This window comes from Balaenoptera acutorostrata, chromosome 18 (genome assembly GCF_949987535.1).
Source record: "Balaenoptera acutorostrata chromosome 18, mBalAcu1.1, whole genome shotgun sequence".
NCBI lineage: Eukaryota > Metazoa > Chordata > Mammalia > Artiodactyla > Balaenopteridae > Balaenoptera > Balaenoptera acutorostrata.
In genome coordinates, this window is record NC_080081.1 from 73,771,102 (window position 1) to 73,798,494 (window position 27,393).

Consider the following 27,393-nt stretch of genomic DNA (forward strand, 5'->3'; position numbering starts at 1 on the left):
CCCAGCTGGGCTGGCACCCTGATCTTAGACTTCCAGCCTCCAGAACTGTGAGAAGTAAATTTTCTGTTGTTTATAAGCCATCCAGTTTACGGTAGTATTTTGTTATAGCGGCCCAAGCTGACTAATACAGGGTTAGGTTATAAATATTTTAGTCTTTGTGGGCCATAACTACCCAACTCTGCTCTTGTAGTGTGAAAATAGTCATTGGCAATACAAAAATGAGTGGGAATGGCTGTGTTCTAATAAAACTTTACAAAAATAGCAGGCAAGATTTGGCCCATGAGCCATTGTTTGCTAAACCCTTCTCTAGGCCTTTGAAGGACAAACTTGTTAACTGTTCAGCTCTCATCAAAGCTGGGCTGTGCTATTTATGGAATATGATTAGAAGGAGCCACCATATATCCACTCCTCTAAGTAATCTAAATTGTAAGATTCAGTTTTTGGATTTGATCCTCTCGCGTTTGTTTAAAAAAATTTTTTTTTGTAAAAAGCAGGTAGACACACGGCTGTAAGTCTGCATCATCTACAGTAGAAATGCGGAAGAGGAAGAATGTCTTTATGTAGCCAGTGGCTTCTAGGGAAAGGGTGTCTCAATTATGATGACCAGTGGTAATGGAAAAAATGGGAAATAGATAAAAACCTATTATTGTCTCTCCAGCTTTACCCTCTTTCTTGCCTCTGGATGTCATTCTAGCCTCTAATTTTATTCAACTAATAGTTGTTAATGTCTGTTAGGTGCAAGGTGTAGTGCTAAGCAATGTCTCCTGAGAGTATCCTTCTACTAGGAAAAGATGCCTAATATAAACAATTGGCATCTGCTTTCTTGCATATATAGCTCACTCCCTGGCATGGAGAAGATACTTAATAAATCTTTGTGGCTGAATTAGTATCTCCTATTATAAATCAATAAATTGATATTGTTTGTAAATTACTCTCTTACGGATTCAGTTAACTTGAATCAGTGGATGAACTGATAAATAAAACAAGCCAAAACTAATGTCCAAACATGAACCCAAGGTGATTCCAAATATCCTGTGATATCTAAGGATTTTAACAAGATTACTGAAATATCTCTTTTTATACTGCCATATATAACATTGAAATATGTAAAAGGTCATAATTGAATTAAATAGATACAGTAGATTTGTTTAGGGAAAGTTTTATAAGGTATCACTGTGAGCTATGCTATGAACCCAGTCTGCCTAACATATTTTCACAGCTCACTGAATGTTGCCCAAACTCTGTCATGGGCATTATATTATAGTTGAGGTCATTAAAAAAATAATAAGTTATACTAAACTAAGAAATGATCACACGCAGTGTTTTCCAAGCTGATTTTTAAAACCACACTCCACAGTGGCAAAAGCATTTTACATTTCAACTAGTACACAAACACACATACATACGTGCAACTGAAACAAAATTGTGTGAACTAGTACCCACCCCTACTGTATGTGATGCCCTCTGAGGTTTTCAATTATTTGAATTCTTTTCATAATGGATCATGAACTACAGTTTGAAAAATAGTGATCTAATGTGATTTTACTCGGTATGTATTCTCAGTATGACAGTATGATATTCAGTAAGCCATTTGAGAGGTTCATCTCATTTTTTCTAGCCATTCTGTTCATTAATTTATTTTTAAGTGTTTGTACATATTGAGTGCTTACTGTACATCAGATGCAGTTCTAGGTCCCAAGATATACAAAGATGAGTATGATTCAGTCCATGCCCTTGAACTCAAATGGGTAAGACAGACAAAGTTATAATAACGTTTAGTAAGTATTATAATATCAGAATAAAAAATGTACTATGGGAACAGAGAGGAGCAAGCAACTAATTCTCCCAGCAGAAATCCAAGAAGGGCTTAGTACAGGAGGTGACTTATGAAAATTAGGTTATATAGAATGAATGTGAATTTTCCAGGTGTAAGAGAGAAGGGCATTCTTGGCAAAGGGACCTGTATGCACAGGCAGGAAGTATGAAAGGGTGGAACTTGTTCCAGCAGCAGTAAGAAGTTCAGTGTAGCAAGAGTTCAGGAGCGTAAAGATAAATAAGGCAGAGAGGTAGACTGAAAGACCTGCGTTCCTTGTTAAAGAGATTAGATTTTGTTCTTATGTAGTGAGAAGCCCAGAGGTTTTGATATGTAAGGTAAGATATTTGTGTTTTAGGAGGACAGTTATGTCGGCTCTTTAAGGGGTGGTAAGGATAAAAGAGATATTAGAGACAGGAAATTCTTTGCATTGCTTCAAATGAGAAATAAAAGGTTGAACTAAGATAGCAGTGCTAAGTATGGAAAACATGGTCCGAATTCCACAGTTCAGTTTATCAGACATTTATTAAATGTTAACTGTATGTCAGGTTATTAAATACTGTGATACAAAAAAAGAATAAGAACTGGTCTCTGATCTTGAGTTTTCCGTCTAATGGGAAACAAAGACAACAAATAGATCAGTTCTGTATTATAATGGTCAAGTGTTATGACAAAGACTTGCATAAAGTATGAAAAGAGCAAAGATGAGAGAAGGGGCATTACAGGCAGAGGGCAGAGGAAAGCAGTCCTGAGAATTAAAGAACCTGCGGGGAGCTACCTGGAGTTTAGTACTGCTGGAGCACAGTGTGGATGAGGAATGATACGAATGAGCCCAGAGTAGGAGTGAAAGGTTCACACGAGTTCTTGTAGTGGAACTTGCAGGTTTGTATGGAGCCCGTAAGTCATGCTAAGGAGCCTAGACTTTATCCTGTCACTGGTGGGGAGCCTGTGGACTGACATGGGCAACTTTGTGGTTGAGGTGGCTTATTTTGATAATGTGGAGGATAATAACAGCTAACTTTCATTGAATGCATGTCATATGCCAAGCACTGTTTGTAAGCATTTTACATGTATCACCTTGTTGAAGCAACCCTGTTGTTAATAGTCTCATTTTACAGGGAAATTACTGACACAGATTAAGTAACTTGCTCAAGTTTACACAGTCAGGGGCAGAGCAAGGACTCAATCCCAGTGATCTGACTCTAACCCACAGTGATATGGTGCTGGGTAGATGAGCGAGTGGCCAGACTATAGGGAAGAGATTATGATGACCTGCCCTGGGGTAATGGTAGCAGATGGAGAGAAGTCTGCTCGGGCCGCCATAACACAATAGCGTAGACTGAGTGGCCTAACAACAGAAATTTATCTTCTCACAGCTCTGGAGCTTAGAAGTACAAGCTCTTGATGCTGTCAGGTTTGGGTTCTGAGAGGGCTCTCATTCCAGCTTGTAGATGGCTGCCTTTTTGCTGTGCCTTCACTTAGCCTTTCCTCTGTGTGTGCACGTGGAGAGAACAAGCTCTCTGATGTCTCTTTTAAGGACACTAACCCTGTCGAGTCAGGCCCCACCCTTATGACCTCATTTAACCTTATTACTTCCTTAGAGGCATCCCTTGGCCAAATACATTCACACTGGGAGTCAGGGTTTCAACGTATGAATGGGGTGCGGGGGGAGGCACAAATACTCAAGCCATAACAACAATTCCAGAAAATATTTAGGAGATAAAATCAGCACACGTTGGTGACTGATCTGATGTGGAAAGCAAGGGGGAAGGGAGAGTTTAGGATGACTCTCAGGTTTCTCACAAAGGATACAGAAAAAGCAAATTAGTTGGGGGAAATGACAGTTCCGTTGGGATTATAGTAAATCAGAAGCACCTGGGAAGCATCCGGGAGGTGGTTGGCAATACTGATATGAGGAGAGGCATCAGCATCTGATGGTAGTTGAAGCCACAGTTTGGGTAAAATCACCTAGAGAAATAATGTGGAGTGAACAGAGGTAGTACTGCCAAAAATGGAAAAGTACTTATGAGGTAAGCAGACGAACAGCAAAGGGAGATACAAGAAACAGGAGATTTCTATCCCTGAATCCAAAGGAAGAGAGTATTTCAAGCAATAGGGAATCCTTAACACTCAAATTCTTTAGCCTCTTGTGTGTCAGATTTGTATTCTTAGGTGAGAAAAGGAAACAGTCGCAGAATCATCGCATTTTATTGCCTAATAGGACCAGAGAGATGATTTTCCAGTCCCCTTATTCTGTAAACAAGGAAGCTGAAGCCTTGCAAAGCCTAGGGATTTGTCTCTTTCATGGTACAGGAGGAACTAGAGTTTAGGTCTCCCAAGCCTCTTGACTTCAATCCAGTGCTTTTTACAGTATATCAGACTGAATCTATTTGTGGGGTTTGAAAATTGGGTCTAGGTTGTAAAAAAACTACACTAAATAAAGTGGAGAAAGAAGCATCAGAGTTTTATTATTGTATGCATTTGGGTAAAGGAAGAAGTAGTACATAAAATGTCTAAAACTCGAAAGGAGAGACTAATCATGTTGACCTTGAATGATGATAAGAAAATTGACTAGGGCTTAGAGACAAGGATTCTGTTTTTTCTCTATTTAGAATGGAAATGGCACATTGTCAGGGTCACGTGTTAGGCCCTGGGCACACATTTATACATGTGACTCCTTTTTATGTTTTTCCTATCAATGACTAACCCCATATTAGGAATTTAGCAATACCGTATTATTAGAAAATTAGCGTTAAGTCAGTATCTTATTATAGGCTTCAAACTGTCAGACTTCATTACTTTTGGAGAGGAGTAGCTCGCTCTTTTACAGGATTTCACAGTTGCCTTCAGCTCATGGACTCCCCTAAGTGAAAATTTCTGTTGGTAACAGAGAGACCATTTGTCTTGTAATTCAGTTAATGAAGTACATATTGAGTCTTAACTATAAATAGAGCACTATGCTAAGCACTTCAGGTTTGTAGGTTGTATTAATATTAATGAACTGGATCCAGTCCCTCTGTAAGACATACAGAATCTGTTTCAGGTACCAATAATGTCATGTAAACCTTTAGACTCACAAGTATTTTAATGGTGTCAGTGGGGTCAATAGTGCCGGTATGTCCTCATCAGTACTTAACATTGAAAATATGAGCTGCCTTTGGTTTGTATTTATCCCTTTCAATATTTTAAAAACAAACAATACTGAAGCAAGTTTAGCCACCATCTTGGCTTGTGTATTAATTGCTTTCTTATTTTTTACCAGCTAAGCAAGCATGAATTTGACTTAGTAACACAATAAAAAAACTATTTTTCCCATTTTATAACTCTGTAGTTTGAAACTGTGTAAGCTAACATTTAAAATAATAAGTATATACATACCATAAAGATACTCTGTATTTATATTTTTGGTAGATTTTAACATATCAAATAAGGTAGAATTGTACAGAAAATAACTGATTCACCAGCAGACACAGCTTTGGTACTAGGCCATTAACAGAATTTTTATATGGTATATGCAAATTACAAAGAGCACATTATGTGGAAAATAAACCAAGCTGGGATTATGTAAGCATCATATAAAAGGACTAGATAGCCTGCAGTTTGCATCATAAAAAGAATGTTTGTGTTTGATACAGTAGGGTAAGTTTCTGCATCAGGAGAACCCTCAGCAAAATTGTGAAATAGGCAAAGCATAGCTTCAGAGGGATCAGAATCTTGGCACGGCCCATGGTATGTGTTATTCCAAATATGAAATTTTATTTATTTATTTAGTTAGTTAGTTAGTTATGGCTGTGTTGGGTCTTCGTTGCTGCGCGCAGGCTTTCTCTAGTTGTGGAGAGCGGGAGCTACTCTTTGTTGCGGTGCGTAGGCCTTTCATTGCGGTGGCTTCTCTTGTTGCTGAGCACGGACTCTAGGGCACACGGGCTTCAGTAGTTCTGGCACGCGGGCTCAGTAGTTGTGGCTCACAGGCTCTAGCGCGCAGGCTCAGTAATTGTGGTGCATGGGCTTAGCTGTTCCGCGGCAGGTGGGATCTTCCCGGACCAGGGCTCGAACCCGTGTCTCCTGCATTGGCAGGTGGATTCTTAACCACTGTGCCACCAGGGAAGCCCCACAAATATGAAATCTTACCACTGAAGGCATTTAATGAAAAGTTTGATCCATAATGCTGCACTAGTCAAAACTTTCAGGAGAATGGGAAGCTTATCATATTCATATTAATATTCCCATGCTAGCATGGTTCATGGAAATTAATATTCAGTAAATGTTTATTAAATGAATGCATTCTGTTAAGTAAGACATTAAGAAGAAATTTTGGCTGGGAGTTGTATTAACATTGTGCTATTATCATAAGAGGATTCATTTAGCAATTGTTTACTGAGCATCGTCCATGTGTAGATGCTCACTGTGTTGGCATTAGGAATACAAAAATGAGTAAGATGGACCTTCAAGTGGTGAGATTGGGGAAGAACTTGTAAACAGCTCTGATAAAGATGATTGGTGCCACAGAAGAAATATGAAGGCAAATAACTATTAAATAGTGCAATCATACGAATACCTACGAACAAAATATAGTTATGATATTATCAAAATACAAAGTGCTGTGTGATCCCAGAAGAGGAACTGATTCCATTTGGAGGTGGGAGTGTTTGGCAAGGTTTCATAGGGGAAGTGACTTATGAGTTGAACTTTGAAGAATATCCCACTGGCATCTTGGGCATCTCAAATCCACGGTGTCCATTGGTGTATTCATTTATTTTCCTCTTCCACCCATCTGTCCCAGACCCACATGTCTGATAGTCTTGAACATGGTTAGTGACTTTACCATTCACCCTTGGATCCTTCCTTATGGAAAATGCTAGAATCACTTGACTACCTTTCTTTCCCCTCCAGTATTAATTTGGTCACTATAGTTGCATGAAGTTTTGAATAGTTGAGTTTTTTTATAATCGACATACTTTGTTCATAATCAAAGCTTATCAAACATTTGTATTTGAGCACGTCTACCTACTAATTACATATTTTAATTTTGTTGAATAATAGGCAAAAATGTCATATTTTGAAACAATTCACTTATTTTTTGCACATTGAAAAAATACAATTCTAATATCTAAATAATGTACTGAAAATCGCAAAGAACTTAGTATTCTAGAGAAGCTATCCTGGTAAGTAGTCATGACAGCATTTTTATTTTAAATAATACTATTCTTCTAAGAATATATTTCTTTTAATTTGTCCTTATCTCTACGGAACCATAAACTTTAGCACCACTCTAGAATTTCTAGACAGTAATACATTTCTGCTGCCATTTGGAGGAGCCTGCATCACAGAGTAATGAGGAGTTCAGTCTGACTTGCAAAGATGCCTTCATTTGAAATTCAGAACCCCCCAGAAGAATTTAGTCAAATTCCATAGTGAATTATGTCTTCTAGATTTCTCTAGCACTGAATTTAATGGAAGGTACAATTATAACTAATTATTTTATAGAGATTCTAATGATGTTCTTACACCACTGAAACAGTAGATATTCTGAAAACTGAAAGTGAAACTGTCAGACCTTGACATATGTAGTTAACAACTACTTAGAGTTTTGTTGATAGATATCTAGATAATTGTGAAATTAAACCACGAATGTGGGAGGCCTCTGTGCTTTTCTAATGAAACTGTTTAAGTTTTGATAAAATCCATGACATATAATCCTGGTCTCTTTCAATCCAAATTTTAAAGTAATATCTATAAATACTTATTCTCTAGAGTGGTCTTAGGAGTTAAGGAAAGCAGAAGTTTATGAAAATTTCATTCTGTTTCTCCTTAAACCTTATGCCAGAGTTACTAAGAATTAGCAAAGTTCTTTGATACAAGATTTACTCTTCTGATATCATTTTCTGGTGAAATACTAGAAAAATACTTTTATTTTGAGAAATAAAAGACAGATATGTGAGTTAAAGGAAATTTTAGTTAATTAACAGAGTTGCATTACAATAATCTTAACCATGATTGTGAAGTCTTGAATTCTAAATTTGCCTGTGCTAGTATAATGCTAATTATATATTTTACTTAATTTTTAAGTTTTTATAATAAATAGTCCAATTTCTATCAATAAGGTGGAGAATTCGCATTTCGAATTGCCTTCAAAATTAAATTCTTATGCCGTTACAAAATGTAACTGAACGGTCTGGTCTCCAAAGACCAAGATACACACTCTGCATATCTCTGATATGTCCTTGCAGTCTGTTGCTGACGTGTATGAGGAAAGAAAGGTACTTCCTAATTGGAGTATTAACACCACTTACCCCTAATACTCATGAAAAGTCCTGGAATCATTTCATACCTGGTGACATCACATTTATCCTTTAAGTTTTAACTCAAAGTCAGTTCTTTGAATGAAGTCATGCTTACTCGCAACCTCATAAGCCCGCAGAACTAGGCCTGAAGCCATTTTCTTTCCTCCAAAGTAATACCTGCTATCCAGGTACATATCAATACAGAAGCAGTCTCAAGTGTAGTCTCACGGTCCACACAGCTAGACTTATGGTACACTAAATTTACTGAGAGCCAATATATCCGTTTTCCATTAATTTTTAAATATATATATATAACTCACTAAAATGGGTGGATGTAAATATTAACTACTAATACTATAATATAAAAAATATACAAAGTAATACTTGTAAAATACTCAAATTTATTAATTTTTCTTACTAATCTTAAACTGTTTCCAGTCTCTGCTTAGACAATCCCAGTTTTCTCCAGACTTGAATAGATTTAAATGCTTTTCATTAATCTGTTTGTGGCTTCAAAACCACAAGACTATGCCATCTATTAAAAGTGGAATTTCATTCTTGAGCTTAGTTATCTTTAAAATAACTTAGTCATTTTTTGCTAATCCTGTAAAAGTGCTTCCCTACCATAACCAAAGTAAAACAATACAGAATAAAATGTCTATATATGTCAAAAATTTCCTTATGACTTGCATTTCTAGTCAGAATAAGATTTTTGTACCACCTTCCAGCTATTCTTGCTCTTTTACATTTGACTTTATGAAAACATAATTTATAATGAATACACACATTTGTGAAGCTGACTTTTGAACAAGAATTTTTAAAGGACCTATGATACTATTTTTTGGGAATTAATTTATTTGAAAAATCTTATGAGGATATGAAAATGCAAATTGCCTTTATTTAAGAAGAGGGCATTGTATGAAATAGAACTCCTCCAGAAAATGTGAACTATCTCTGTGGAGCACGGGGCTTACCTATTTGATGTGTCTTGGTAGAGTACCTAGCACAGTTGCACAAAACGATGGGCATTTAACAAAAAGCTTTTAATAATCAGGAAATGAACTTCCTTAGATATGAAGTAGCCAAAACTGCTTTTATTCTCATTGTCTCTACAAGTGTAGGAAGCAGAGCATTTTAATATAGTGCTTGAACGAGAAAGCTGCACACAAAATCAGAAGTATACCATGTAGAAAGATCAAGATTTATGGAGGCCCAATTACATGAAGGATATGTTAGTAGAGCCCCATGTGTCATTATGTGGATGTAAATTAAGTTAAGCACTTACTGAAATTGCTTTCTGAAAACTGATGATAAAATAAAATGCAGAAGTTCAAAGTGAGAAAGTTACCTTAGACCAAGAGTGAAATGAGAACCCAATTATGCACTAAAGCAGTTTTGCAACACTTAAAAGTTCTCACTAACATCTAGAAATTCACGAGTGATTTTTTTCAAAGAATGAGAACTGAATCATTTGTTGCTTGCTTTATTAGTGTACTTGTTTAAGCAGAAGGGTAGTTTCTATGCAGTGCCTCAAATTTCTTTTTCACTCCTACTCTCCCTGCTTATGAGTCATCAAGACCAGAGTGCTTTCCTTCACACACAAAGAAAATGCTGCTGACCCATTGTCTTGGTCTGCTCAGGCTGCTATAATAAATTACCATTGGCTTAAACAACAAACATTTATTCCTCACAGTTCTGGCGGCTGGAAGTCTGAGATCAGGGTGCCAGCATAGTCAGGTTATGGTGGAGGCCTTCTTCCTGGTTTATAGACTGCCGTTTTGCTGTATCCTCACATGGCAGGGAGAGAGAGATCGCCTCTCCTGTGTCTTTCTTGTAAGGGCACTAATCCCATTCATGACGGCTCCACCCTCATGACCCAATTACCTCCCAAAGGCCCCACCTCCAGATCTCATGTTGGGGATTAGGGCTTCAACATATGAATGGGGTGGGGGGGGGGGTGGGACAAACACCCATCATCAGGGAATGCACTGGGTTTATAATCATCCGTTCTGCTTTATTCATATTCCTTTTAATTAAGTCCATGAATTTTAAAATTTTTGGCAGGTTGTTAGAGAACCATGGATGGCTACAGACTCTGCTTAGACAATCTAAGCTTTCTCTAGACTTGAGCAAGGATAAAACATGCAGAGGTGAAATGCATGACCTTTGGCCTCATTAACACAAGAACTGATTCAAGTTCTAGGTATATAGGTTTGGTTTTGGTGTCTTAAAACCTTAGTTTTTATGTTTTTTATCTTCTCCTCCTCCCTCCACATTCCTTTCCTATCTTGTGACCTGTGCTTTCTGCTCTTTATCCATCAAACCATACTCTGAAGGCAATATAGGAAAAGCATTATAGTAGTTAATAACAGAGGCTTTGGGAACCAGACTCAGAGTAGCTCATAGCCTGGCTCTGCCACAATAAATATATCATCTCAGACAAGTGAGACCCTTAATGGCATTGTTTTCTCCATTTCCTCATCTGTAAAATAGGAATAGTGCCTTCCTCACAATTCTGTAGAGGTTAAACAAGGTAGTGCATTTAAGGTGCTTAGTGTACTACCAAGCATATAGAAGTGCATACTGTTGAATAAATAGCTAAAAATGAAAAAGGAACTAGACTGATGGATTTAACTTATAAGGTAATGTGTGACTTTTCTCAAAAAAATTCACTTTTTTAACAGGGGATAAGGAAATAATCTCTAAATATGAAATTAGGAATACAGTGCAGCCGGTGGAAAAGGCTTTATTTTAAAAGAGCTAATCCCAGCCCTCCTGTAACCATAGGCACATGCCTGTTTTGCTGAATACTGAACTACAGACCTTTATCAACCTCTTTGCTACTTAAAGCTTGGCTGTGTCCTAGGATGAACCATTTTTACTTTTTTATACTGTGAATTAGTTTCCTAATGCTGGCAAAACAAATGACCCACAAACTTGGTGTCTTAAAACAACAGAAGTTTATTCTTCAGTCCTGGATGTCAGAAGTCCAAAACCAAGGTATCAGCAGGGTTGGTTCCTTCTGGTGGCTCTGAGGGAAAAACTGTCCCATGCATCTCTCCTGGCTTCCAGGGTTGCCAGCATTCCTTGGCTTGTAGCTGCATCACTCCAATCTCTTCCTATCTTTCATATGGCCTTCCCTCTGTGTCTATCTCAAATCTCCCTCTGCCTCTCTCTTATAAGGATACCTGTCATTGGATTTAGGGCCCACTCTAAATCCAGGATGATCTCATTCAAGGTTTCTAATTTAATTATATCTTCAAAGACCATTTTGCCAAATAAGGTCACATTCACAAGTTCCAGGATTAGGACGTGGATATATCTTTTTGGAGAACCACCATTCAACCACTGTGTACTGTGTAAGAGAACCAGACTCAGGAGAATGGGAAGATGAACTGGGAAAGGAAAACCATACTTCCTGAAGATCCCACAGAGTGGGAATACTAGAGCCTCGCTGCCAGTGTGGCCACGGGGACCATGGAAGATTAGTTTTCTAGGTACAATTAAACCTCTGCCCAACTGGCAAGTCTTCACCTTCAGCTGCAGTGAACTGCTTTGGGATTTGTCCAGTTTTCCTTTCTTTTCCAAGTATGTCAATGCTGTCTAATTTCTGAAGCCTATTAACTCTTCTTTGGGTAAAGAACAAGCAGTGGTGCTGGAAGTGCATGCCTGTGGTTTGGGCTTGAGAGCCATGGTGGAATGTTCTAAGAAGCACCAGCTGAGGAAGATAGCCATAGGTCATAGTACTTATTAACACCTTCAATCACTTCACCACCATCACCCCTTTTCAGCAGGAATTTACCATGCCTCAGGGGTGTGTAATTGAAAATTTGGTTAACAAGTAAATAAGTGGAGGGGATTAATATTCTTGACATTTTTGGTTTTGGTCTGAATGGAGCACTGGAAATTGGCTGCAAGGGCTGAGTAAGGAAAGATAAAGGAAATCACCTAATTTTATTCACCACAGTAGTGTGACTTGTGACTGGAAAAAGGACATTGTTAATATCAGGGCCCTTTACCTGAGACATACAGTTTGATCCTAGTAGTTCTACCTAAAATGATGGTTAGTTCAAAAAGACCCAGGCTGGGAGAGGGTTGTAACGGCATGTGATAAAATTTCCTACGAACATGCATAGCAAGCTGCCCAGAAAAAGAGCATTGCACAAATTTTTAAAATCAACTCATTAGGTCATCAGATCTCTACCTAGACCAAGACATCCTCAAAGTTAATTACTACATTATTCCTTTTTGTGTCTGTGGTTCCTATTAGAGTGCTTATTTAGGAGATGTTTAATCAGCCAACTACTTAGTGTATCACTGCTCACCTTTTAAGTTGCTCTTATTGATTTCCATAAAGATCAAAATATTGAGAAAGTAAACGATATCACCTAAATGCTGGATTGAATAGGTATGAACTTAATTTTTCAGGATAACTTCTTGTTTTCTTGGTAAAAAGAAATAAATGCACAGTTTCAAGGAGAAAAATTTGTTGATATAAATCGGATCAGGGTATTACTGCTTCTAAACAGTGGGCAGCAAACTATGGCCTGTGGGCAAAACCCAGCTCCCTGCCTGTTTTTATATGGCCTGCAGGTTAAAAAAATGGTGGTTATGGGACTTCCCTGGTGGTGCAGTGGTTAAGAATCTGCCTGCCAATGCAGGGATCACGGGTTCGATCCCTGGTCCGGGAAGATCCCACATGCCGCGGAGCAACTAAACCCATGCGTCACAACTACCGAGCCTGCGCTCTAGAGCCCACAAGCTGTGTGCCGCAACTGCTGAAGCCTGCATGCCTAGAGCCCGTGCTCCGCAACAAGAGAAGCCACCTCAATGAGAATCCCACGCACCGCAACGAAGAGCAGCCCCCGCTCGCCGCAACTAGAGAAAGCCTGCGCACAGCAACAAAGACCCAACGCAGCCAAAAATAAATAAAAAATATATAAGTAAATTTGTTTTAAAAAATAGATAAATAAAAACACATGTTAAGGGCCAGACAATTCAGTGGGGGAAATAATAGTTTAAAAAAAATGGTGGTTACCTTTTTAAATGGACAAAAATCAAAAGAAAAATAATATTTCATGACACATGAAAAGTATATGAAATTCAGAAATTTATTTTAAAACAAATAAAGTTTTATTGGCACACAGCTCATTTGTTTATATATTGTCCATGGCTAATTATGCCCTCCAATGGCAGAATTGAATATTTGCAATAGAGACCATTTGTGGCTGAGAATCCCTAAAACATTTACTCTCTGGCCCTTTACAGAAAAAGTCCGATGACTCCTGCTATAGTGCAGTGTTTATCAAAATGCTGATTTTTGAATTTCAGAATATCAAGAACTTGAGCTTCTCCCCTCAATCTTCAGTTTGACCCAAGGAAAGTAGGGATGTGTTGTATCAAATAGCTGCCCAGCTTCCCTCCTATGGGCTGAAGGCAGTGTCCAGGCCCTTGTAACTGGCAGACTCTCCACAGTGTTCAGGAAATGACTAAACAGAGTTAGGCGGGCAAGCCAGGGAACAGTCTGAACAGGACACTGCCCCTGGCACCACTGCCACTGAGCTCTCAATGCCACTCGTGCTGGGAATTATTTCTAAACTGTCCTTGCATCTTTGCAACGTGGCCTCAAGAATCACGGCCCTGGAAAGAAGTTTCTGGTTGGCTAGACCCAGGCCACATGCCCACACCTAATTGTCAGGATACAGGAGAGTGAGGTACTCGTTCTAATGTGCTGATTTTCAACTCATCCCTCCCACTATGATGCACGAAGGAGATTTACCCCAAGTGAGAAGCCATGGTAGGCGGCCAGAGAATGTAAATCAAACATTTTCTACATCTTTGCTACTCGAACTGTGGTCTGAGACCCAGCATCAGCATCACCTGTGAGCGTGTTCAAAGCGCAGCCTCCTTAGGCCCATCTCCTGACCCCCCGAATCAGATTCCGAATTTTCACAAGATCCCCAGGTGATTTGCGTGTGCATTAAAAATTGAGATGATGCCCTAATAAAGTCCTAATTTGGCAGAATTCCAGGCAGTATTATGAAGTGAAAGGAAATATTCAGGCGGCTTGGGGGTACATATTTTTGGCCCTGCAGGTTACCTATAAACATGAGAGCTGTCCCTGGGAAGCTCCTCCCCTCGGCTGTGCCTGCTTTTCTGTTTCTTCCTTTCTTAAACCCTCAGATTTAAAACCTCTTAAGCGTATAGCATTTCCCACGGCCGTGTACAGGAGCCCCAACAGTGAAAGTGGGCAGTGGGGGAGAGGGCATTTAGACGTGGGTTGTTTATAAACGACGGCTTGCCTGTGTAGGTCACAGGGCCAAATAATATTTTAAAGGGCCACAGGTGAGTTTATTGACTATAAAATCAGAAAAGGAAGCTTAATATGAACCCAGTCATACTTGGATTCAAGTCCCAGACTCTGTCACTTACTTTGTGATTTTTATGTAATTCACATAATCTTCCTGAGCCACAGTTTTCTCATCTCTAAAGTGGGGTTAACAATATGAGTATGAAAGATAATCTATGTAAAGGAGATACCACAGTGCTCAGCAAGAACTATGTACTCCATTTATTACAGCTATCATCGTTCGTTTTAACTTGCTCCATTCAGAGACCATGGTATTTTATCCCTTAGTTAACCAAAGTGTCAGAGCTTATTAACTCAGTTTGCAGTAGAATTGCTACAACTGCTGCTGCTGCTGAGTGATCTATGCTGAGTTCTGGATTACAGATTTAGGCATTCAACTTCTATTTCTGCCTCCAGTTTCTGTCATCGTTAGGCATCATAGAGAACAGTTGTTTATACCATCAGGACAATTTGATAAATTGCTATCACGAATATTAAAAGTACATATTTGAAAAACTGCTGAGTATACCTACGGATATTCTTTAAATATGACTTCTGGAATATTGCCACTACTGACCACACTTGAAAAATCTCAGAAGAACCTTTCTGTAGGGTAGAAATGATTACTTTTAGTTATCATAAACTTACTGAAATTTACTACCAACAATCCTTGGAATTGAAGAAAAACAGATCTTTGCAAGCACAGGGCAGTGGTCGGTATCTTAAGCATGTGCTATCCCTGATCATTTGGATACATTTCCTTCAAGAATCTATCACTTCAATAAAATTGATTCTAAAAAATGTGAATTTTTATTTCCACAGCTAAAACGTTTTGGGCACAATGCCCCTGAAGTTATTAAAATAAACTCTTTATTGAAAAGCAAAATAGGTTTTCCAGTTACTATTTTAATTTTTATTGCCCTGTAAATTAAGGAAGAACGCAGTTATAGAGTCGAAAACCAGCTAATAAAGCTTAAACAAGTTGTTAATAAATGAACTGGATACATAAAATCCTTAAGCTATGTCTCGGTTCGCAGTGAACTGTCTTTATCCTCAGTTGATTAATACATTTCTCCCATGTGCACTTGTTTTTTTAACTATTTATTTATTTATTTGGTTGTACGGGGTCTTAGTTGCGGCAGCTGGCTCCTTAGTTGCAGCTTGCCAGCTTCTTAGTTGTGGCATGTGAACTCTTAGTTGTGGCATGCATGTGAAATCTAGTTCCCTGACCAGGGATCGAACCGGGGCCCCCCTGCATTGGGAGCACAGAGTCTTATCCACTGCGCCACCAGGGAAGTCCCTACACTTGTTTTAAAGACATCTCTAACGTGAAGGTCTCAGGTTACTTTTGACTAGAATCAACCTAAATGTAGATTTGCAGAAAAATAGCTACTAGGCTTTGAAGCACATGGCTATAATGTACCCAATGAATGAAAATGCTGTATTATTAATAGCCAGGCGATATTATTAATATTGGCCAGGCAGTGTAGGGGACACCCTGTCAGACATTAAGTTTGTGGGAATTTTCCCCTATTTTTTTTTTTTTTTTAATGCTATTCTTGTCTGCTTACATTCTTTTTATTTATGTATGTATGTATGTATGTATGGCTTTGGTTTCTGTGCGAGGGCTTTCTTTAGTTGTGGCAAGCGGGGGCCACTCTTCATCGCGGTGCGCGGGCCTCTCACTATCGCGGCCTCTCTTGTTGCGGAGCACAGGCTCCAGACGCGCAGGCTCAGTAATTGTGGCTCACGGGCCCAGTTGCTCCGCGGCATGTGGGATCTTCCCAGACCAGGGCTCGAACCCGCGTGCCCTGCATTGGCAGGCAGATTCTCAACCACTGCGCCACCAGGGAAGCCCCCCCCTATTCTTTAAACAAGAGAACTGCTAGATGCTTCTGTAAATGCAGGAATCCATTTTGACCTTGAAGCAAATCTTCCTTGTTCTAGTAAAATTTGTTTGAGGAGTTGCCCTCAGAATGCAAGGCTAGGAGACTTCCTGCTCTCACTGCTATGTGGAGCCTTATGCATTGTGCTCTGGAGGCTGACTCCAAACTAGAATATCCACCCCAGGTCTAACTCTGACATGCAGTCATTAACACTTAATCTGCTTCCTTTCCTTTTCTGGAGATAATCTCATGATCTTTTGCCTTCTATAAACCTTCTTAACCATAACCCTTTTGGAATCCTCTAGTTTACATACTAACAGAGGAAAGCAGAGATTTTCTCCTTGATTTGCTCCCTGTCATCAAGGTCAAGCCCCTGCCATCGTAGTAGCAGCACCTACTCCAGCCAACCCAGGGGCAGTTCTATCCTCTTTAAATGTGTTGGCCAAATCCTGACCCCACCGTCTCCAAGAATGAGTTTTCTCTTCAGGTCTGTGAGTCCATCCCACCAACATTTAAACATGCTTAAGTATCTCCTGTCTAATAAAAAAAAATCTTCCTCAGCCACAGGCTGCTTTCCAGCTACTCCCCTTTCTTTTTTTTTTTTTTTTCTTTTTTTAAAAAATTAATTAATTTTTATTTTTGGCTGCGTTGGGTCTTCGTTGCTGCACGTGGGCTTCCTCTAGTTGTGGCGAGCGTCGCCTGGGCTTCTCATCGCGGTGGCTTCTCTTGTTGCGGAACACGGACTTTAGGCACATGGGCTTCAGTAGCTGTGGCTCGCGGGCTCTAGAGCGCAGGCTCAGTAGTTGTGGCACACAGGCTTAGTTGCTCCGCAGCGTGTGGGATCCTCACGGACCAGGGCTCGAACCTGTGTCCCCTGTATTGTCAGGCGGATTCTTAATCACTGCACCACCAGGGAAGTCCCTCCCCTTTCTTTCTTAACTGCACTTAAAGGTCTTGGAAGAGTGGTCTGTGCTCTGTTTGCACACACACACAGTTCTCACTCTCTTCTCACTCTCCGACCCAGTGTAATCTGTCTTCTTTCCTGCAGCTTCACTGACTTCACTCTCAACAGGGTCCTCAGAGATTTCCTTGTCACCCATATTTGGCAGCCATCTCACTGTTACTGATTCATTATTCCTTCTGGAAACATCTTCCTTCAGCTTCCCTGAGTCCACTGTCGGGACAGTTGCCCAGTCTCCTTTGAAGCCTTTCATGTATTCCCACCACTGCCCCACTTAATGTCTGGAACATTAAGAAACTTCTGGTCCTTCTCTTCTCATTTGACACATGCAGACTGGGTAATCTCAGCTACCTCCATGATTTAATACCATTGGATAGAGTCACCTCCTCGTTCGGAGCTCCAGACAAGGAAGTTGTTGGCCGTTCCCACCTTTGTGAAATACTCTCTTCTCTTGGCTTCCCTGGTTCCAGAATGCCTTGGTTTTCTTCTTTTTTTTTTTTTTTTCTCAAATATTTCTTAGTCTTCTTAAATCTGTCACTTTCCTACTTAAGCACTTCAATTATTTGAATTCAGGGTGAACTATAAATCCAGTCATTTTCTGGCTCCTACCCACTTCTCTCGATGCTTCCCACCTCACACTAGCTTTAGGTGTACTGATCTTTCATTTCTTCCAATACCTTGCTCTCTTGTCTCTTGCGCTACATATATAACTGTGACCTGAAGCCAATTCTGATGTATGAACTCCAGCCTCTGCTGGTCTAAGTAGTTATTCCAAATTTTTATCACTTTCCAAATCCTTTCATCTTGTTAACCACTACCTTCTCTCTTTGCAGTTGACTTTGCCACCTGCTTTACATTAAAAAAGGGGGGTGGGGAGCAGAGAATGAGGGCATGATGCTAGAATTTTCTGAGCCTCCTCCGTAACACTTAGAAATTTACTTCCGTGAGAACCCACCCAATCTTCCTCATTTTCTGTCTTAGGGGAAGAAATGTGCTTCTACCTCTTTAAGCCTAATCCGATCCCGTCCCAGCTTTTCAGGAATGAATTCTAACTAACTTCCTTGTTGATATTGGCTTTTATCTCAAGTAGTTTCACCCAATGTTACACTCTTATACTCTTTGGAAAATCCGGTCCCTTGGCTCCACATGTTCTTCTAGTCATGGATCTAGCTCTGCCTCCCTTCAGATTCAAGTTTCTTGAAAGAGTGGCCGGTAATCGGCTATCCCCACTTCCTGATGCCTGTTGGATTCCTCAGCCCACTACAATTAACTTCTCTTCCCAAAGCTGATAAAATAGCTGTTGCTAACTTGCCAACAACCTTCATGTTTGCCAGAACCAATAGACAGTGTGCTGTCTTTTATCTTTCATTGTGCCTTTGTGATATTAGACACTGCTGATCGCCCTCCTTGGAACTTTTCTCTCCTTCGATTTACAGGATCCTACTTTGTCCTAGTACTTCTCCCATCTTTCTAGCTTTTTCCTTTGCAGCTTCTTTGGGAGCCCCACTTTCTTCATTTACTCACTCAACGAATATTTCTTGAGCTACACGCTGGAGCTACAGTGATGAGTGGAATATAATCCCTGCCCTCGTGGAGTTTCCAGGGTACAAAGAAGGAGAGACAATCACATAATCGCACAAATAACTATAAATCATTTCGAATTCTGGTACCGTGCTGTGAGAGCATGTGTTAGGGGCCTGATCTAGTCTTAGGGCACCTGAGGTCTTAAGCATAAATAGGAGTCATCCATCAGACCGTACTGCCTTCCTTCTTCAATATGAAACTTTGGTGAATGAATGCATATACATCTTAGTCATGCCCTTAATTATTTAATAACTGTCAGTCACATACGCTTTCACAATCTGCTGTTTCCAAATGGAGGTATTTTTAGCCTTTTTATGCACAGTCTCCTTCTCAGCCTCCTATTAGTAGTTATGTGGAGTCTCGGGCTTGGGGACGTTCTGTAAATTTCTCAGCTCAACTTTGCCTTACTTGAGCAGGCAGCAGCAGGGCTTCACAGCATTCCAGGCGCCCATCTTTCTGAAACGGAATCCCATTCACTTTCTTCAAAGTCGGGTTCCCCACGTGTAGCAATCTAAATTTAGATGTCATGTGTTAGAGTAGGCAGCCTACCACAAACACACCTATGAGCTCTCCTCTCTGACGTGTCATGTTGTTGAAGAGGTGCAGGCGGACTACACAGCTGCTTTGAGTCTCACCCCCATCATTTCAGAATTTGGACCAATTATTTGGATTTGCTCCTGGAGGAAGCATTGAAAATCAGCATTGAAGCTCTGGCAATCTGACTGGGATTGGGGCTTTAACCTGTAAAATCGTCCATTGTTTTGTAAATGACAGTCGTCACAGTGAGAAAGCAGTGTCGTCCCCCCACTCACCCCCCAGCCCCCGGGCCATGGTGTGCTTCCCTAACCATCCTAAAGGCACAGAAAGCGACCAGCCCTGGAGCGAGGCAGGCGCCTCATCTCCGTTGGTAAGGAACGATCTAAGTCAGTGGTTCTCAACAGGGAATGATTTTGTCCTCAACCCCTGGGTACGTCTGATAATGTGTGGGGGACATTTTTGATTCTCATGATTGGGTGGGTGCTACTGGCATCTAGTGAGCAGAGGCCAAGGATGGTGCTGAACATCACACAGTGCAAGAGACAGACCCCCACGACAAAGAATGATCTGGTCCAAAATGCCAGTAGTACCCAAGGTGAGAAATCCTAATCTAAGGAAGAATGGAAATGTAACAATTTAGTGACTGCATCTACGAGAGATGCCAGAAACAGATTCACCTATTTCTAGTGAAGTACTCAAAAGGTAATTTTAATTTTAAAAAATAATTTTACATAGATTCGGAGTTTTCTGGGGAAATTGGTAGGTTATTTATGTATTCAACAATGAACCATGTGCCACAGTTTCAACTTTCAACAAGTTTTGGTCCCTGCCCTTAAGGACATAATCCAGTCTGCAGTAGTGGTCTTTAACAGTGTAGCAGACTCACCTGGAGGCTTATTAAAATCCACTGCTGTGCCCCACTGCCAGTTTCTGATTCAGTAAGTAGGTCTGAGGTGGAGCCCAAGAATTTGCATTTCTGACAAATTCCCAAGTGATACCAGTGAGGCTGGTCCAGGATAACGCTTTGAGAACCATTGCTCTAGGGGATACAGAAAAGAAAACGCCTGTAGTTCTGCGATGGACTAAATGTTTGTGTCCCGCCCAAAATTCATATGTTGAAATCTTAACATTAAATCGTACTTGGGATTTCCCTGGTGGTCCAGTGGTAAAGAATCCGCCTTCCAATATAGGGGACACAGGTTCGATCCCTGGTCGGGGAACTAACATCCCACATGCCGTGGGGCAACTAAGCCTGGCACGCCACAACTATTGAGCTCGTGTGCCTCAATGAGAGAGCCTGCCTGCCGCAAACTACAGAGCCCACGCGCTCTGGAACCTGTGCTTCACAACTAGAGAGAAGCCCGTGTGCCGTAAGGAAAGATCCCACGTTCCTCAACGAAGATCCTGTGTGCCACAACTAAGACCCAACGCAGCCAAAAAATAAGGAAAATAAATAAATATTAAAAAAGAAAAAAAAACCCAGTTCTGAAGTCCCCTAAAGAATTGAATTATTTTTTAAAAAATGTTGAATCTTACTTAATGTGATAGTATTAGGTGGTAGGGCCTCTGGGAGGTAATTAGGTCAGGAGGTGGAGCCCTCATTAATGGGATTAGTGCCCTTTTGAGAAGAGAGAGCTTGCTTCCTCTTTCCCTGCTCTTCACCTTGTGAGGATACAAGATGGCCATCTGTAACCAGGGAGAGGGCTTTCACCAGAAATTTATCGTGCTGACATCCTGATCTTGGACTTTCAGTCTCCAGAATCATGAAAAATAAATGTTTGCTGTCTAAGCCACCCAGTCTGTGGTAATTTGGTATAGCAGCCAAGCTAAAACAAGTTTAACATTGGGAGTAGTATATGTGGGACACTAAGACTTGATTGTATCTGTCAGAATGTCTTTGGAGGAAGGAAGATTTCATAGCCCATGGCCGCTAGAGATAGACTTAGTGTTTCACTGAGAACTAGTATTATTGCTGAAAGCTCAGCTGTTTTGATTTATGTTTCTGTAAAGCTAGCAAGGTTGAACATTTTTTCATCTTAAAAAAAAGTTTATTTTTTTATGTGAATTATGTGTTCATTTCAGTTATCTCTTTTGTATTTTCCTGCTGACATCTTGGTGAGCAAATGGTTTTAAACTCCACAATTTTGGCTAACAATGAGATGCAAGATATAGACACTAGTTCTTAAAATTCAGCACTGTTCACTTTTGCCAAGTGAACATAATCTGAATCGCATCATATTATAGATAACAGAGTATCTAGAATATTTTATCTCTTTTTACTTTTCCCATTGAAAAATATAGTCAGGCAATCAAGGTAGCAAGGGTTAAGTTTCCAGATTGCCACAAGTCAGAATTGACAAGAAAAGCTTTCTGCTCCATATTTGCCTGGGAAGGCTCCAAGGGAAAGGCAAGCAGCAGTAGCTCAAATCCTTGTTCCTTCCATTATCCTTTTTTTTTAATAGCTTTTGCATAGGCTCGATTTGGGGAGGTTGTATGATGCTAATTTAGGTATATATGTCATTACAATTTTAGTATGCATCCTTCTCAGGCATACACAGAATATGCCAGACGTGTGAAAAGAGAAGGGAGTCAGGCACAGGAACCTCTGGGACACTGGTGTAACAGTATTCCAGGCTCAGTGACCTCTTCAACACATACCAAATTGATAGACCTGAGTTTCAAGTCCGTCTCTCAGTACGAAGGATTAACTCTTTTTCTTGTCTAACTCACCCCAGTGTCCCCTGTTCTTTCCATAACTATTCTACAAAATTCCCTAGGTTGGAACTAGAACCAATGGGTGAAAAACTAAAAAGAGGTGAAGTTTGACTCAGTTTAAGAAATAATTATGTAGCAATTAGCTTTGTCATGGTTAATGAAATTGTTTATCTTGGCGTAGAGGCATTCTTTTCTCTGGACATGTTTTTGCAAAGACTGGCTTTTCATGAAGTAGGATGGTAGAGAATTGGGCTAGATGACCTCCAAAGCCCTTGTAATTCCAAGGTGAATCTATAAATCTAGGATTCTTTGATCAACATTTATTGGAGGGCAGCTATAGACAAAACTAGGCATTGGACACATACAAGAGATATAAGCAGATCTTTGCCCTCCAGACACATACACACATAAAAAATAACAGCACAAAATAATACAGACTAGGCATTATCTTTTTAGCCGCAGAACTTGTGTTGAAGATCGCTATGATTATGTTTAGAATTAAATTCTTAGAGATTACTTTATTTAGATTGATGTGCAGCAACCAAAGGATTTTTTTTACTAGGATTGGGGGACTTATTTCCATTAGAACACTGCTTATATAAAAATAAAGATGAACCCATGGGAAAAGGTAACCCTGAAAAATGTGGAATTCAATGCAAATTTTATTAGTCTATAAAATCACATTATACAATTTTTACTCTTCCATACTGTGCACATTTAAAATATTTACATAAAATCATAAAAAGCTATGATGTTAAAAAATATTAGCATAAGACATAATTTGTTTTTAATTTGTTGTGTAAATAAATTAATTTCACTGTCTTAAGGATTCGATAAATTGTTGCAACTAATTCTGTCTTTGATGACTTGCTGGTGTCTCCTGGTTTTTGAGGAGTGTGGCAGTGTTTCCAAAAGCTGCTTTTTCTGAGGTCTTTGCAACCTTCTGACACTTCTCCTGTTGAGAAGGTAAAATTTTTCTTCTCAGTAATTCTCATTTCCCACTAAGTGTATAAGCAACCTGGAGTATTTTGTGAGATACAGATTAATATTTCAAGCATAATAATCCTTATACGTTCTGGTTTGATTATGGAGATTATGGTAATGAACAGAGGTTTTGATCAAGACTGCTTCTGAGGTCCCAAGGCTTTGAAAATCTTAGGTAGAAATAAGACAACATATTCCTGTGAGATATTAATGCTATACTAGTTTTCTTAAATTTCTCATCTACGGATTGAGAATTTCTTCCAGGAATTTAGATTTACTATGTTACATTGTACTGTGAAATGTGGTTTGTCTTTTCCTAAATTTAGGATGGTTATTTTTTAAAATAATTGTATACATTGTTTTTTCAGGGTACTAGTGTATTCAGTGCATTAGTTAGAACTTTGGTTGCTAATAAAAATGACTAACTAAAAGTAGCCAATGTGAAAAAAGGGATGTAGGTAGAAGAATGCAGCTGGGCCTCAAGAAGGGGATGGACGCTGGTATTAGGAGCCATCAAGACTCCAGGAAGTTCTTTCTCCGTCCTCTCTGTCCCTTGTCTCTGCTGCTTCATGAAATACCATAATGAAGTACTACACTTCATATTTACTGCTTTCTGTGGGCTAGGTTTTTGTGTGTCTTCATCCACGTGGCAGAGTATGACCAATCCACAGACCCGGAATTTATATTTTATAGCTAAAGCCATGTGAGAGGTTAACTATTTTTTTTTTCTAAAGTTCAATTTCCTAAGATAAAGAATCTACTCACAGACCAATTAGCTATGGCTAGAGGGGGAGGATCACAAAGTTTCCTAGTAGACATGTGAGCACATGAGCCCACTCCCAAGGATCTGAGGGCGAGAGGTGGTAAGTTTTAAGGGAAATGGAAAGGAGGAAGATGGTTCCTAGGCTGGACAGACACCCAACATGGTTTATTATGTTCAAGTATTACTCTAGGAATCTATGTACATGTACACACACATCATATATGAGGAAGGGAAGGAATTTTTTTTTTTTGGCCACGCCACGCAGCATACAGGATCTTAGTTCCCTGACCAGGGGTTGAACCTGTGCTGCCTGCAGTGGAAGCACGGAGTCCTAACCACTGGACTGCCAGGGAATTCCCGGGAAGGAATTTTTAATTTCTAATTATCATAATCCTGCAAAGTATTATTATCCTCATTATAAACTGAAGAAAGTGAGACTGAGAGAAGTTCAATTACCAGCTCAAGATCATAGCTAGTGAATGACCAAATTGGGATTCAAATTCAAGTCTGTCTGACTCCCAAACCTGTGTTCTTGTCCCTTTACCACACCGTGTCAGTCTGGGCTCTCCTGAAAGCAGAGACTGTCCCGAAGACTTGGTTGCAGGCAGCTCGTTTGAGAATGTGACCCCAGGGAACAGGCTGTGAGAGACAGGGGAATGACCCCAGCAAGGAGAGAAAGCCCATCTGTTGATCCTCTTCAAATTGGCAACCATGTGAATATCTGCTACTTGTTCCTGTGGGAGCATTTGAGGAACCTTACAGAATGTATCTGAGAATCGGCCACCTTGGGGTCAGAAGTGGGAGAAGCATTTTTCCTTGAGCTCCTGTCTCTCAATGGTCAGAGGTGGCCCTAGAGACCTTCACCGCCCTGTTTCCATATTGTGCGTGCCAGATTGAAGGCCAAGTGGTTCCCATTGGAGTCCTTTGTCCCCACACCAGTGTAACCCTGGGGCCAGAAAGGGGAGTTCACAGCACAGGCTCAAAGCGAGGTGCTGTCAGGTCGCATCTGCTTACAAGGCTGGTAGAAGCCTATACAGGACTGGGCACCAGTGGCAGCTTTTGAAATAAGAGGTGAAATTGAGGAGACGTGAGTGGTGCGCAGAGGCTGTGAGACACATTGACCAGTTATGATGAGAGAGTGGAATGAACATCTCGAATGTCACCATTCATTCATCCATTCAGTCAACAACGAACGCCAGGTACTTACGAAGTGCAAGAGAAGTTGAAATGAGTCTAGTTGAGTTTCAGATACTACAAAAAAGGAAATAGACAATGTGATAGTGTGGGAAGTGCTTCCATAGAAGTATGAAAAGTGTAGTAAAAATAAGGAAGAGAGACACCTGACGCATTGTGTGTGTGTTAGAAAGGCATGTCCTTTTTCTAAAGCTTTATCTTTTTTTTAAATTTTTGTTGCCGTATAATTGATTCAAGCTTAGTCTTGAGTGATAAATAATAGTCAGCCAGTTGGGGAATTGTGAGAAATTTGAATATTGACTGTGTATTCCAATTAAATTTTAGTATTTTAATGTTAAATTTCCTGAGTGTGATCATTGTGTTGTGGTTATGTAAGAGAATGCCCTATTTTTTGGAGATACATGCTGAACAATTTAAGAGTAAAGTGTCCTAATGTCTGCAACTGACTTTCAAATGATTTGGCAAAAGTAAACATGCATGGGAAACAAATGAACAAAGGAACACAAATGTGGCAAAATGTTAACAAGTGATGAATGTAGGTGAAGGATATGTAGGTGTTTATTGTACTAAACTTTGTGAAATTTTCCAAAATAAAAAAATTGGAGGGAAAAGTTAATTAATTGGGGGTCATGGGCAGGGGCTGGGAGAATGTGAGGGTGGGGGGAGCAATCTAGGATGAGACTGACACAGACTCCAAGGCAGGAGGAAACTTGGGGCTTTTCAAGAATTGCTAGTAATTAGGTGTGACTGGAACGTGGAATGCTTATGGGAGGGGAATGACGGAGGTGAGGCGAGAGAAGCTGTGAGCTGTGCAGGAGTGCCTGGGCTGTATCCCGAGGGCATCAGGGTGACACTGAAGGATTCCACACACCTTCTGTGTTTTAGGTGATCACATTAGCAGCAGTTTAACGAGAATGGATTAGAAACAGGCAAAATCATGGCAGAAAGATTAGTTCATAAGAAATTATAGTAGTTCAGATGACAAATTCTGTAGGCCTGAAGGAAAATGGTGCCAAAGATAAAGGGGAGAAGCCAACTTTGAGACTGTATAGGGCAGAAGAATCACCAGGACTTGGCAATCAGTTTCAGTAAGTTCGTAAGAAAGCTGACTTGGTTCAGTTCCGTTCGATGAGTCTTTTAAACCCAAAGGAAAAAGCAAGACGTGAGACGGATGAAATTAGTTCTACAACTTCTTTAGCCATGACTGATAAATTAAGGAGATGGGTTTATACATCAAGGGTTTATTTATCTTTTATCACCATATCTGGTACTGCTTGGCATATAGTGAGTATTCAATAAATTTTTGAAATTGTTTTTAGAAATCATGAAAGTGGATAGTAAAATGCCTTCTTCAGTTGCTGATATCAGGGGAAATAGGCTCTATATTTTGTTAATGTTTTCTCCCTGGGGGCTAAGCATTTGGCAAACATCTGTCTCCTAACACCTGTTGGACTGTTTTACATGCAATCTACAATGAGCACATGCCAGGGTAGTGCCACTTAAAGTACTTGCACTTTTTAAAATCTATCAGATGTGTCTAGAATTACTTGTCTTCCACCAACTAGTTTATTGTCTCAGTTTTAAAAGTACAGGTATTTCTGCTTCTTAGTAAACTTAATACATGAAATGTGCATTTACAGAACTTGCAAAGTTATAAACATATTTCATATAACATGAACTTGCAATATAAAATTTCTTCTCAGGAGTAATGCCTGTGCTTGAGAAGCAGTGACAGAATAAATATGGTACTGAAGCCGGGCACACCTAGACATTGCAGGTACTCTGGCAAAAGAAGACGTGGCCTGGGTGTGTCATCAAAGGATCCCTAGGATGGGAGCAATTCCTTTGGTGGGTGGTGAGCTGAACAAAGAAGACAAGTAAATGATAGGTAGTTACAGAAAGAGGCTCCCTAAGCCAAGGAAACACGAAAGATGCCAGGATTTAATTTAGATTTTCTGGCCTTGACATCCCTCCCCCATCCTATTAGGGAAACCGTGTGCTCTCATCCCACTCAGCCACAGACGTATTACACTTGTTATAATAGCTTATAATTGTTTACTATCCTCCTTAGACTTTACATAAGCCCTGTGAAAGCCACCCCCCTTGTGTCCCTAGCAGTTAACATCGTGCTTAGCTCAAGGTCAGAGCTCTGTGGTTTTTTACATATATGAATGAACATACGGACGAATGAACATGCATGACTTCCCAAAAGGATCACAGGTCCCTATAGTCATAACAGGACTAGTATTAACCCTTTTCTTTGTAATCAGTTGCAGTTTAGTATTTTAAAGAAAACATGAGATTTTTAAATAGTATACACACATAT

General features: G+C 39.9%; 1 pseudogene; it reads right to left on the reverse strand.

Annotated features, from left to right (window-relative positions):
• Positions 1-17,543, reverse strand: part of LOC130705602 (pre-B-cell leukemia transcription factor 3-like) — a 33,217-nt pseudogene extending 15,674 nt beyond the window's left edge.
• Positions 17,544-27,393: the final 9,850 nt, after the last annotated feature.